Raw genomic sequence first — 14,226 nt, 5'->3', positions numbered from 1 at the left:
ATGTTCCAAGAGGGTGTCTGGGGTCAACGAACTTTAAAGATTAAACTTTTTCTTTTAAATAATTGTCCATTTCCTGTCTTCTTTCTTTTCTTTTGCGGTATTCCCTCCCCTGTCTCCATTCCCTCCCTCATCAAGGGCTCCATTGTATTACCCAGCATCCTTCTCAGTGCTTGTGTCTAGATGGGCTTCACACACGGGAACTCTGTCCTCCCAGGTCCACTCGAGCTACACTTTGCCTCATCACTCTGGCGCGTATTGAAGAAAAAACTGGATAAGAAAAAAAAGGCGGGATGAAAGTATGTTAGAGAATTGCAATTAGATGATTCGCTCACTGCTATGCTCAGTGATTTGAATGCCCCTAAGTATTACCATGATAGTAGCCTTCATCCTGAGCCTCCCCTACCATATTATTACTGTAATTGCTTGTTTAAGTAATCTTTTTTGAAGTGTTGTGAAACAGGGCATTATTTGGATGTGATAATGTATTATAAAATTTTGACTTACTGATAGTTTATTCTATCAATTAAAGAGTTTTAACGAACGCTACGATACACTTGACTATTTGATTGTGACGCAAAGTACAAAGAATGCGGAGGTAGACAGCGGGAGACAGATTTATAGATGCACACAGTGTCACACAAAATGAAACATAATGGTAATGACGTTCATGCAGAGCTTTATACATCTGATGAAAATAAAGTATATGCATATCTAAGTCATTGTACTTGGACAGAGATTTAGGTTCAACTTTGAGTTTGATGTAGTTCTTAGAAATTGAACTGATCGAGAAAAATAAAGGCCATTCAAATTTGATAACATGCTTGAATAGAGACACGGGTTACCTCCTATACAAAAACATCAGTTATCATGTCAAGGTAAGAAATCCACGGTCAAAACCAATGGTATATGTTGGCATTTTTCTATCAAATCTACCCTATAATAAGTAGAGTTAGTTTTTTTATGGAAAAACTGTTCTCCTATCACCAACCATAGCGAAATGATTCCTCTTTCATAAAAGTCAAGTAAGTTTCAACCCTTTAGATCTCTTTCTCTCAGTTCCTTGACATAGCCTTCCATTTGAAGTTGAAGACAATAGTGTCCATCATAGTACATCATGCATTCAGTTATCCATTCATGAGTGTAAGTGGATGCCTTTCGACACTACATCATTTACTTAATGTGAGAATACCACGGTCACTGACAACTGACGCGAGGCGACGACAGCTCCCCTAATTGTGGTCTGTCAGCACCAATTTAGCCCAGCCGTTACTTCATCGGAGGCGTCTCTAGGACTGCTCCTGCCTGCTTATCGCAGCTACACTTTGACCACAGTTACAACTGCTCATCAATTTAACAATACTACATATGGCTTAATACAAGACGACGGGACTCATTGTTCTCCGCCTTCTTCCACTGACGAGTAGTAGATCATCATTAATGGTGGAGCCGATCCAAGTGGAAGCACAAGGCTCTGTTGGCCCACACGGCTTTGTCCTTTTGCCAGGAAACAATTTGTTGTCAGGCGTGACAGCTGCAGTCATCCAAAACACTGACACGGAGAGAGACTGACTGCTCGTAGGTCACAGCGTCAGAAGGATTGAAGCGAAGCAGATGGACGGAGAGACAAAGGGGAATGCAGGGGCATGCAGAGAGGTGAAACTTGGTTTCATCTTCTAACTAACCACCGTTACGCTTCTTAGTCACTGTCAGACGCAAATCATATCCTCGGAACAGTAATTGGCGACCCTCTCAAGCAAGCTGTAACTCCACAGCAAACTTGTGAGGAAGGATGTTGAGAGTGGTAATTTGTTGCCGCAACCAGTAATGAATGTGTCATCAGGGTTGTGTTTTCGTGTTGTGTGACCTTTGACCCTGACTGGGCTTTGTGAGTGGCACAGTCGATTACTGAGCATCTGAGAAAGTGTAACCATTAATGCATGACCTTTCAGCATACTCACAGTTTCGCCCTTTACTGAGCCCTCATCTAGATATATGTAGACACAGGACAGAATTTGGCAGCTCGCCCGTTTCTCGTATGCTATATAAAGCAACGTTCCAGCTCAAAGAAAACACAGCCCTCAGTAAGCTAAAGATGTTTACAGTGGTGGTCGCCTACAGACCACATTGGGCAGCATTTATGAATGTTGTTCTATTTTCTGTCCGGGGTTTGATTTAAAGCTCCAAACCGAATAACATCTGTCAGCTGTCAGAGGGGTGGCAGAGAATAATTTCCAAATAACTGAGACTGATGAGTGCAGTGGATACAGAACTCATGAGGACGTTTTAATGCATTTTCACATCTTTGGGTGTGCGACTGGACAGACCGTTGCCACCACTGGAAAACATCCTGCTGCAAATATAAATCATCAAGGTCAGGGATGTGATAATAAACTGGATCAAGGCTGCAAAGCATTTAAATCAACAGGGACTCGATGCATGCAATGCACTGTCTGAAATCAAGCACATCACTGCGCTGTCACGCATTCATAGAAAATAAATGTACAATTTGCATTGCCTGGACTAGCCCAGAGTTCTCCACAACCTAAGTGAGGAATCGCAACTTCAAATCTTAACTGTGCAGAGTTTTATTTTCTTTACTTTAGACTTCAGTACATACTCAGGCCTATTTATTGAGGCCTTTTGTTCAAGGCAGATATGACTGCGAAGATACTGCTTTTCCAAAAGCAAATCTTTCTGCATCGCTGTATTCTGTACTTGCAGCCAGAGGGCAGTAAGATGAAGTGTTGACTGATGAGGTGGGGGATAATCTGTTCTATTTAAATTGCAATACGCCAATACCATTATTGTTTACCTCTGAGAGATCGTATGGCGGACACCAATTATCAAGGAGGTGATGTCGGTTATGCGTTAGTTGCTAGGTCTCACAACGGATACCATTTTAAAGAGAGGTGGGATGAATAATGTTCAGAATTAACAAAGAAAGAATGGGGGCAACATAGAGTCCATTAAGCTTGTGTATGACTGATAGTATTACGTTGCTCGTTTGTTGGAGGTTATTAATGTGTAGGTGAAAGCTAAGTCTATTGTCCAGTGTCACTCAGAACTATTTGAAACTTTTTACGGTTTGGCTATTGATGTATGGGGTAAAGGCGTAGGTGATGAGGGACCAATTACTATTTTCTTTGTGTTGCTGACATCAACATGAAGATGGCTATCCTCTGGAGGAATTGTGCAACCTGTTAGGATTTTCCAAAGCTTAGTTGTTGTTGGTGTAGAGAGTACAGGAATGGGCTCAACACATAACCTTGTTGCACTCCGGTGTAAATGGTGACTGCAGATGATGTGTCTGTAGCCACTTGCACACTAAGACAATTGACTAAGACAAAACTGCAAAAGGGATCTACGTGGTTGAGGAGGGGATGGAACAGGTAGGCCACAGGGTCCCATGTGAACCTCTTCGCCTTACAGGCAATTATGATAGGATCCAGATGTTCAGCTGCAGCTTCTCTAGGCACTTCATTATTATGGATCGTACAGGGATTATGGTAGCAGTTTTCCACAGGGTAGATATTGTGGGAGTCTGGTAGGATTGGTAAAAGACAGAATGAAGAATTGGTTAGAGTTTCCAGCAGCTCCCTTGCTGGGGATGCCACTATAGCCTCAACAACTAATCTGGTTTGTATCGGCTTATCTGGCGGAGTACCTCCTCCTCTGTTAAAGTGGCCGTTACCATCTTATGCATTCAGCTTTGAAAGCCTGAGTAGCACAGAGGGCGCTACTGTGCTACGGTTTGGTTTGGGAATGGTTTTGTGGCCCATTCCAAGAAATAACCCGAAAAAATATAAAACCAGATAAAAAACATTCCTTTGATTGTATTGAATCTGCTGTTAATTATTGACCAATGACTTAGTGATTGTGGTAAAGAATCCCATTCAAGCATGCTTAATGTTTGATGTTTCATTTTCTTTTCATTAGTTGAAAATAACAACAAAGATAAATGTCTTAATTATCTACGTATCCCTTGCGGTGTCTCAGATGTCACTGCTAGGGAACGGAAGATTAACACTATATGGAGCAGAAAACAGTGACATGGCTAGCGGCTAGGTTTAATAAAGGTGTTGTTGTATTGCTTTGCCTCTGTGCCACAGAGACTCTTGTTTGGATTTTAATTGGCTCACCGACAGGTACATGCTGTACAGATTGGTGTGTGTTTTCCCTGTGACTTCCCATAAGTGGCTGTTTGTGTGTTTCTGTGAGCCGCTCCGTGTGTGCATTTTCACGGTTCTTGTGAGCCCCAGCAGGCTTTAATGATGTTTGGAGAATGAATAGAATCTCGTGAAGCTTTTCCCAATCACATGCTCATTAAATACCCTATTTACACTGACATTGTCCCCTCGCTTTGTGAACCCTATCCATGGTCTTAGTTTTTATTGGCTATATTACGTGACATGGTCCTCCCTAAGGAGTAAACCTCATCCTCAAACAAAACCAGCTATATTTTAGTTAGCGTCTAATCTGGAAATGTCATACAAATGTTAATTAAATGTTAATCAAATATCATAGACACAGCAATGCCATTAGGATTTGAACGTGATATATTTAGCTGATGCTTGGCCTGTTTTGGAGGTCAGTCCTCCCTGAAGGCCCCTTTTTCCTTTTTCCCAATACGAAATTGGGGATCAGGCAAAGGAGGCTACATGCCGCAGAGACAATATTTCGCCTGCCTAATTAAAACGAATGTCAGCTATGCCCCCACTGAGAAGTGCATCAATCTCCCCCTGCGATAGGCCCAGAGTGAGTCTTACCCTGTCGGTGCCTGCCAGCAGTGCTATCCTTCTCCAGATGGATGAATCTCCCTGGCAGACAGAGAGGCAGGGGCGATGATGTTTGCACATCTAATGGTTGCCATGTCAATGGCCAGCTCAGACTGAGGCCCTGCTTCAAAATGTAGAGGCTTTTCACCTCGGACTTGAATGTTTTTATTAAAAAAAGCAGTTGTATAAAGTGGTCAGTGGCAATTAGGAACCATTTGAACAGAGCCGCTGTTGGACATTCATTTTTTGCTGCCTACTGATCCACATGGCAAATTACATCGGAAACTAAATCCAGTTGTTAGATGGAAAAGGGTGAAACACAGAATTTCTTACGCCTCATGCTGTACTGTTAGAGACTTGAAGAAGGCACTTCACTTACACATTTCTGTATTTGTTTATCTGCCTGTGTGCTAAGTCATTAGAGTTCTGTCATTTGCCTGTTGGTAACTCAGCAGTCCTTTTTGCCCTCCAGCATACGATTCATCCCGGGGAAATGGTGTGATTTGGAGTTTTCATTTTAAATCTGAAGGCAATATGCCTCAACATTAAGTTTAGGACTTTAATATTGCTTTAATGTTCTTCTTCTTTATATTTATCTTCAGGGATGTGTGTTACTTTCCAAAGAAACTTGTCTTTCTTTGTATGGTTCTCTGTCAGTATATAATGTGATAAATTAGTAGCTTGAAAGACGCTGAAGGGTAAAGATGCTGCTTATTATATGAAAATGTCAAGATTAATTGCATGTGCTACATACAGTCTGAAAGAGCTGTGATATTTCACACAATATACTCCTGCAGTGCAGATGAAAATATACAGCAGTTTGCAATGTATGGATAACATATTATGTTGACAGCTCTACAATGTGCACCTAATCTTGCATGTGTGCCTACTATCATTTACTTTCAAAGGGTGATTTTTCATCTTTCACATTATCATTATCTTGGGGTCATTTAAATATTCATCTGGGAGGGTACACATGATGTGCTGCTTTGATGAGGGATTCATAATCATGTCACATACCTTATATTTCTGCTCTCTGTTAAATGCATCCCTGTCGTTTTAATTAAGGAAGCTACTGATGCTGATTCCTGACCCAGGCTTTTATAATGTGAATGTCTGAAGGTGAAGCTGTCTTCTAATTTATGGCACCTTGCTTCACACTGTTAAAAGCAAACAAGAACACACGTGTCTAGACATGATTGTTACAGTGTGAGAATGTTATGCTCAATATCACAGTGCTACAATGTGTACTGCTTTGTAGATAAGGAAAAAGGACTTTAAAAATACTTGTTAAATTGGCTAATAAAATTACGATTAGAAATGCATCCCAGCAAGGAAACTCTTTCTAGTCTTCAACTAATTTAATTATTCAAATGTTGATATTAATGATTGAACTATAGTTTTCAAATCACAGACACATAGTTTTACGTTATCAGCGTAAAATACACATTTCACATTATAGCTATCAACTATTTTGCGAAGCACTCTGGCAGAAGGACCTTCCCATTAATGAAGTGGATTGACTGCGAATGCTAAGATTACTTCTATTAATGCAGCACTTAAATCAAATAAATGAGGATACCAACATTGTTTAAATCAGTCAAAACTCACAGGAGATTTGCTAGCAATAAATCTGTTCCAGTTCTACAGCTGGTTTGGATTAACAGATGGAATTGATCTAATGTTTTGTGGATATTAAGATGATGGTAGTATTCAGAGATCTTTTGTGGCAGAGGATCTGGAATTCCAGCATTTTGATAGGAACAGGGTCTAATAAACATGCAAATGACTTTACTATGTTGACAGTGATAGCAATTTCATGATCTTTTGTCATACTAAAGGGTTACATAGGTGAAGACTCAACCGTCGGTAGGTCCCTATGATTAATACCTTATGCAGTTTAACCTTCATAGCTAAGTACAACCTGAGGTTTTATAATAAACGAGCATCCAGCCAGAGATAAAAAAAAGTCCTCACATTCACAGTAAATTGGCTTGAGCAGCGAACATGCCTTTCATGAACATTTCCTTGAAATTCTGCCATAAATGAAAGCTAGATCTGAGACAGAGCGCAATTCGTCCAGGCCCTATTTGGCCTCGGCAAAGTTGAATAGAGCACAGTATCCCGCTGGGTTCATTTGGAGGGCTCGTGCACATGGATGAAATGTGAGTGGTTTAGTGCTCTTAAGTTAATGATCTTTTGGTGCATGTACCCTCACTTCCTCCAGGGCTTCTCATTGCGAATAATAAGTAGCGGGAGCTGTGGGCCGGTGCCTGTCACAGGGTCTTGGCTGAAATAATGACTTGAACAGCCCAACAGACTGAGGTAATAGTAATAACTGTCAGACTCCGTCTCCCATCAGTGCTCACATCCCCTTAATTAAGGATTCATTCCTGCTGTACTACTAATCGCTGATAACCCTGACATTTTCTTTGAGTTTCTCCAAAACTGTGTTCCTGCAAACAGTTTTATCTTATTTCATCACAAACTTGGGCTCCTTGACATAACAGGTTTAGTTTTTATTTATATAAAGAGGCCTTTTTTCTATCTTTTTGACTTAGTAAGTGGTGCAGAATTCGACTCGTTGTTTCTCTTCCAGTTCTTCTTGTCTGCCGGGAAAAAGGATTTCTGCTGTGTTTGAAGTGCAAACTCGCTGTCTGTCACCTTTTTTATAATTTTACCTATTTTTTTCACTCCTGTTCACGGTGTCCTCAAAAAGTTTGATGATTCCTTTTCTTGCTCGAGGTTACAGACATGGTATCTTTGCTTCCACCTTGTAGTATGTTTGAAACGGATGCGCTTTTTTTCATTTGCTTTATTATACATTTTACTCTTCTAAACAAGGTTGATGGATTCTTCCCTTAGAAAACGCTTTGCCAGTTGGAGCAATTATGTGTTGCCGTGACATCTCCTGTTATTGTTTTCAGAACAATTTCATGGAAAAGTTTGCTGCTACTTGTTTTCGCCTTAAGCTACTGTTTCTATTTTTCTCCAAAGTGCGCTGTTGTAACTCGGTTGCTCCCCAGTGAAAGTTAATTACTCTTAGTTTAAATATAGCCTTTATACACTTAAATCAACAGTGTAATCACACTTTGGCGAAATGGGCTATTGATCATCCTGCCTTTTCCGACATAATGATCAGTGCCACAGAGAGCAGTTATAAAGGCAACTTTTAGTTCTAACTGCAAATTCCCTGCTTAATTCAAATGTTTCCTTGAACAAAAAGAGTGCGAGAATTCATACTCTATTTCCACTGGAATATAATGCCATTGATTTGATGTCTCTTTGCTGTCACCACCAGGCTTTTGCAATTGATTAACACTCACTGAGTTACTGTGGTGCCCCAAATGCGTCGATGTGTCTGACCCTCCAGGCAACTTTCTTCTCACTGGAGGCCTTCAACACATGCATACATTAGCTAACTACCTCCCACAGCACCGGGTGCTTTCCCACAATTCCATTTAAACCGCCTACCGTTGCAAGTGGCTGTAACACTGATCTCCTCTGTCATATAATCAAGAAATGGCATATTGCTATTCTTAAGCTTGCGTATGTTGTGGACTGTTTGTGTACAAGGATTACATGCATAATGTGAATCCTCTGCCAGGCTTTGAATTAAGCTATTGTCCCTGTTTTTTTCAGCAAAACCACAACTTAAGATTCTCTTTGAGATTCATATGATCCTATTGTTTGCCAGCCTAAGCTGTCAGCGCTTCATGCAGTTCATATGTAGATCATGCCGTTTCCGAAGCACTTTAAAAAACACTGCACTGAAACCATGATTGTGATTGATGTCTCCACCAGCTTTGCGCCTAAAAGGGAATTCTTATCAGTGCTGTAAATGTTTTAATACCATTGGTGTGATCGTAGATTCTTTTTTTTTGAAAGATATTCCTTTCGGACCATTAATAAGTTATGTCATAGATGTTCTCTTCACATAGGAGGATTTATAGTTGCGGGGAACTTTTGATAGTTGTTTTTCTTTTCCTTTAGATTCTCACTCGCAATTTTCAACATAGAGCCATTCTCAGTTTCCCATGATTGGAGGACTGAAAGTGTGTGATAAGCGTTGAGTGTGGGACAGATAAAAGCTCTTTCCTTGGCCGTAGGCGTCCCTGTGGAAGAGGCCCTTGATTGCTCCTTTGTCTTTCTCATTCTCTCATTCTCTGCGCTGGCACCCCTGCTCCCGAATCATCCCTGCAACCAAATATATTCATTGAATAATACAAGGAGTGAGTGTTGGGTCATGTGCTAGACACTCATCTTGCTCCTTCCCTCGTGTTCCGTGGGAGCACAGACATGTTAGAGGCAGAAGGGAAAAAAGCAGAAGACACCCATCAGATAAATTGTCTCACAATCTTTTAACGGCTACTCCCCGTGCCATAAAATGATCTTTCCCTACTTGGATAATTTTTACAAAATCATCACTTTGAAAATAGAATTGTTTGATGGAATGTTTCCCATAGAGTATATTATTAATTCAACCCCATGAGATGGGAAAACAGGCAATGCCTCAAGGGGGGAAATGATGCTGCTATCTGTTTTATGGCTGCCATATATTTCTGGAGTTGGAATTCTAATAAATAGTTGTTATTTTTTCTGCTACTTGGGGGTAAAATTATAGACTGAAACAAATTCTCTTGAGGGGGAATGGAGTATCGATCTGTATCGGGGTCGTTTGAAATATATAAAGCTTTGAGGATTAGATACAACAGACTATTAATGATAGGACCAACAATACTGTTTATGAGTTTAGCGTGTTTTTAGCCATGGGTGGAATCGAATGGACAATGGCATAGTGAATAAATTCTCCATTTCATCTGTTCATTTGTTTATTAAAAAAACTGATTTTGTGGTTGTCTACCGTAAAAAGGGCGACTGAGATGTCTTTAACCTTTATACCTACCGCAATGTTAGTCCCTGCTGAAGTGTACTTTAGTTGTGGTGTGCAAAATGTCAGCTCAATTAACCTATCTGAACACTCTGGGCTTCGTTAGAAAGCTAACAAGACCGCACGGTTACTTTGCATAATAATCTGACATTTTGAAAAGGCCCTTATCAGAAAAACAGACAGCGTTGGTTGTTTGTTTAAAAGCCTCAAATGGGCTTCTTTTGTTTTACTGGCAAGGACTTCTTGTGGCCATGTGTATAATAACTGTTGTTTTTTGAAAGGCCCTGACATAAGTTGAAGGCAGCAAAACTTTACTTGTTATGCTTATAAAAGGGAACATTAAAAGAAAAAAATTGATCCTGAATCAAAACACCTTTATGTATACCTTCTATTACTGAAAAGAATCAAGGAGAACACAAACATTGTATTTTGCTTGACCCTTACTCAAAGTTAACGTGTTACTCAACAACAAATACTTAACATAAGACAAAAACAAATCAATAGCCATACAAAACAATATTTCACAATAAACGAGGTAACAGATTACCTCCCACTGCATACACATTTATTATTCTGTCCTTTTCCTGAACTGAGAAATACTCATACAACCCTTTGAACCATTCTGTAGAGAATTCCACATTCTGACTCCAAACAACAATATACATATCTGCTTTTAAGTAGTCCATGCATACTGGCTTTTAATGAAACTTTCTTTTATGGTCATTATCCTTCAAACGAAAGAAAATGCTATCTGTAACTCAATATGATACTTAAGTTCCAATAGCGCTGGCTTAATAGACAACCTGTTGGTTTGACTGTTTTCAAATGCCGTTTTATAATGTGTTTATACTGCACTATTTTTTACTGCTCTTAATGTCTTTCATGTTTGTAAAGCACTTTGAATTGCCTTGTGTTGAAAGGTGCTATATAAATAAACTTACCTTGCCTTGTTCTCATAAAACCACTAAACTAGTAATCATTTCTCTTTTCTGTAATATTAACTGCTATTTATATTGCTCATGTGTGTTGCCTCAGGCTTTCAAACAAAAGGTAAACCGTGGCAAAACAAGTGAAGAGTAGAATGTTTTCTTTTTGCGGTAATTAAATACAACTTTGATAAAAAAACGTTATATCTTTTATCAAAATATAAATATTTTCCGACCTATTCGTTTTCACATGTGCTTTAAGAGACTTCCATGTCTGTCAAGATTTGACACTATTTCACTGCTGCCATCCGTTACCTTGACAGACCATAAAGCACTTAATCACATGGCCATTTCTTGCAGTTTACAAACCTCAGCCGTACACAAATTTCATATTTATCAACATAAGAAACTTTTTTGCAATGCCAGTACCAATACGAATACCTTTAAAGCAACGTCACTAGCAAAAGATAACTTTACGTGACACATCTTTCTACTTTTTGTTTACTCGATGCCCATTATGTGAATTAAATCATTTTACCACAATTAAATTTGGAAAGTGCTAAATGTTAAAAAAAGAAAAAGAAGATGAACCTTTGTTTGATATCCAATGGAAAATTCAGGTGTTCCCTCAGTACAATGCACACGCACACGCACGGGAACTATACACAGTAGGTCTGAATATTCATACATACACACATACAGTATAATTCACATAGACGGAGAGATGTCGGAGCGAACAGGCTGCCAGTATGTCTGGCGCCAGGAGGTGATTAAGGGTTTGGTGCCTTGTTCTAGGGCACCTCGGCAGGGCCAAGGAGGTGAACTGGCCCCACTCAGGACATGAATCGGCAACCCTTTGGTTCTAAGGCCAAGTCCCTTTCGACTGAACCACTGCTGCCCCAAAAGGATTGTTTATACAATGTATATCTTGTGTCCGCTGCAGTGGTGGACCAATGACAAGAACCCTTTAATTGCGATAATCAGCTGCAAGAACTACAAATATTCTTTATTCTAGACCTTGGTAAAAAGGATTAAATGCAAGCAATGTTAACTGGAGAAGATTCAACACCATTGGTACTGGGTTACTTCCGGCACTATCTTTTATGGTATAGTGTACCGACACCCAGCCTTAATGTTATACCCCTCCCTCTTCAGCCTATTCCCAGCCCATCCATCGAAAAAAAGTGAAAATGCTCCTCAACAAATCTTTAGAACGTTGCAATTTGATGGGGCTGTATCATCGCTTAAGGAAGTTGAATTTCATGCTTGAACTGCACTTATAGATCTCTGTTGGGACAATCTGCTTTAAGACTACTGCAGGCAGTTCCTTTTTTCCATAATACCACCCTATGGAGCCTGCATGGCATTTAGAATACAGATGATATTTATATCAACGATGAACTATTGGATTGGATTATGGTATTGCACGATGAAAAACAAAGTGCTCGGGGGAATTGTAAGCTATGAGCGAACCATTAAATGTTCCACTTTGTCTTGAAACGCTGTGGACTAGCGGGCTGGTTGTGTATTCTATACTGTCCCACATATGACTGATTACAATTGTCTGAAGCCGACCAGTTTATTATTCGATTCAGCAAAGCCCCCAGTCCCATGTGGAAGATTTGAAATACAATTATTTTTGACTCTTCCTTGGATGACTGGAGTACTATAGATGTGCAATAGGAATGATATTAAATCATGTTCAAACACAACAAACTGCTTTTCAACTCTACATATGACCTACAATGTAAGCCCCTAATGATTTGACCACATATCATTCTCTGTGGAGATGATATACCAACCCTCTAAACTGCTTTAGTTTCAAAGCTCTGTAGTACATTTTCACTTTGCTCTCAAAATAATTCACATGATTGAGTACCTAGAGATTTAGTTACAGTAGTAAAGCAAAGGCAGTGATTTAGTTTTGAAAGTTGCACACCAGTGATATAGAAATAATTTGCACTTCGACCTAAACAAATAACATACCTGAATGAACCCTATAAATGCAATAGCTAGGGAATGATCTACTTAATTAAGGGTTTTCATCATACTGCAAGCTGCTGCTGTGCCATGCTGTGAACGACTGTCCTCAGAAACCCTGAAGCTGCATGGTGCCACACGTGTTTTTAAAAGAGCGGCATGGTACTGAAATAGCACCTATACTAATAAAGGAACAATCTACCGACTCCAGTTTTTGTAAATCAGATTTTCAATTTTGTATAAGCTTGTAAAAATTGTTTTAACACATTGAATACATTTAAGTAAAAGACGCTATTTCAAACATCTAGAGAAACTTCTCAAAGCCACCTTCAGAATATTATTTTTTTCACCTATGATCCATACATTAACTTTGTTCAAAACTACTTTTGGAAATGGGCGTTTTAGGGTTCCTGGTACCTGGCGTGTCCCACTGACCCAACGTAAGACTCCTGCCAACATACACATTCATCAAATTTACTCTTACTGCTGCTCTGTTGGTTGGACCGTTATTTTTATGTGGCATACAGCTTGAAAAACCCAAAGCAAATTCAAATTTAAAGCCATTGTGAGATGGAAACACATCAACTTTATGTGTATGCAGTGGTATACATGCGATTGCAGCCAATTTGTCAGTAATTCCTGGAGGACGACCCGACTTAATAATGTTGTTACAGCGATATGCGAACAATTTGCCTTATGGTGAAGTTTATAATGCTAACATTACCAAGCTAATATTATAGGTTTATGTCACACAGTCTGATCCATTCCTCAATATTTTATTTGTATTTAAAGGCAATAAAAAAGACTCCCATCAATAAACCCACACTCACTAAGAAGGACTGGAGGAATCCAAAGCTTGTCAGTTCTGTGGCTCCTAAATGTAGTTGCTATTATTAAACAATCACTTTCTGTGGGGGAATTCATTGATAGGTCAGTTGTGAGTGGATTAAAATCAGGCCAACAACAACAAGTACACAGTGGAAGTGTAAAGCTTTTAATAATCAATTTAGTGACAACATTAAATCATGGGAATTGTATAATGTAATGAAAATGTATAATTATTTTTATTTAGAGTTTTTTTTAACACATAAACCATTTCCAATGTTCTTCTATATCAAATAAATTGATTTATAATTTGCCTAAAACTTGCAAATGTAAAACATTCTATTATTGGGCTGTATAAATAACATGTAACTGGATTACTTTTTTATTGGATTTGGTGACATAAGATGTTTATCAAATAGTTATTTTGCAGTATTTTTATTTTGTTACATGCTTGTGATGGCACTATGGTTGTCTTGTTTGAAATAAAATGATGCACATTTAACAATGGAAACAATAACATATTCAATGAAAGGAAAATATACTCTGTTTGAAAAAATGTGGACTTCCTTTTTGGACTTTTTTAAGGGCCCAGAATTTCTCAATGCCCTAAAGTGATATCCCCCTCCATAGATCCAGAGGGCATAAGTATGCCATACCACCCTTTAACCTCTGTACCAATGTGTGTGCCATCATTTTTTCCCCCTCATCTCCCTTTCTTTTATTTTGCAGTTAGTGCTTGTGTTTTTTATTGTGGGTTATTTGTGTCTTGAGAAAAATTTCAATAAACACATTTTGGGGGAAAAAAAATGATGCACATTAAACAAATGTT

At 39.1% G+C, this 14,226-nt stretch overlaps 1 protein-coding gene across 1 annotated transcript in view; it reads left to right on the top strand.

The window, feature by feature from the left end:
• nphp4 (nephronophthisis 4) overlaps window positions 1-14,226 on the top strand; it is a 157,909-nt gene that overhangs the window by 68,245 nt on the left and 75,438 nt on the right.

Source organism: Eleginops maclovinus, chromosome 1 (assembly GCF_036324505.1).
Source record: "Eleginops maclovinus isolate JMC-PN-2008 ecotype Puerto Natales chromosome 1, JC_Emac_rtc_rv5, whole genome shotgun sequence".
Lineage (NCBI taxonomy): Eukaryota > Metazoa > Chordata > Actinopteri > Perciformes > Eleginopidae > Eleginops > Eleginops maclovinus.
This window is presented reverse-complemented; position numbering and strand designations above follow the sequence as displayed.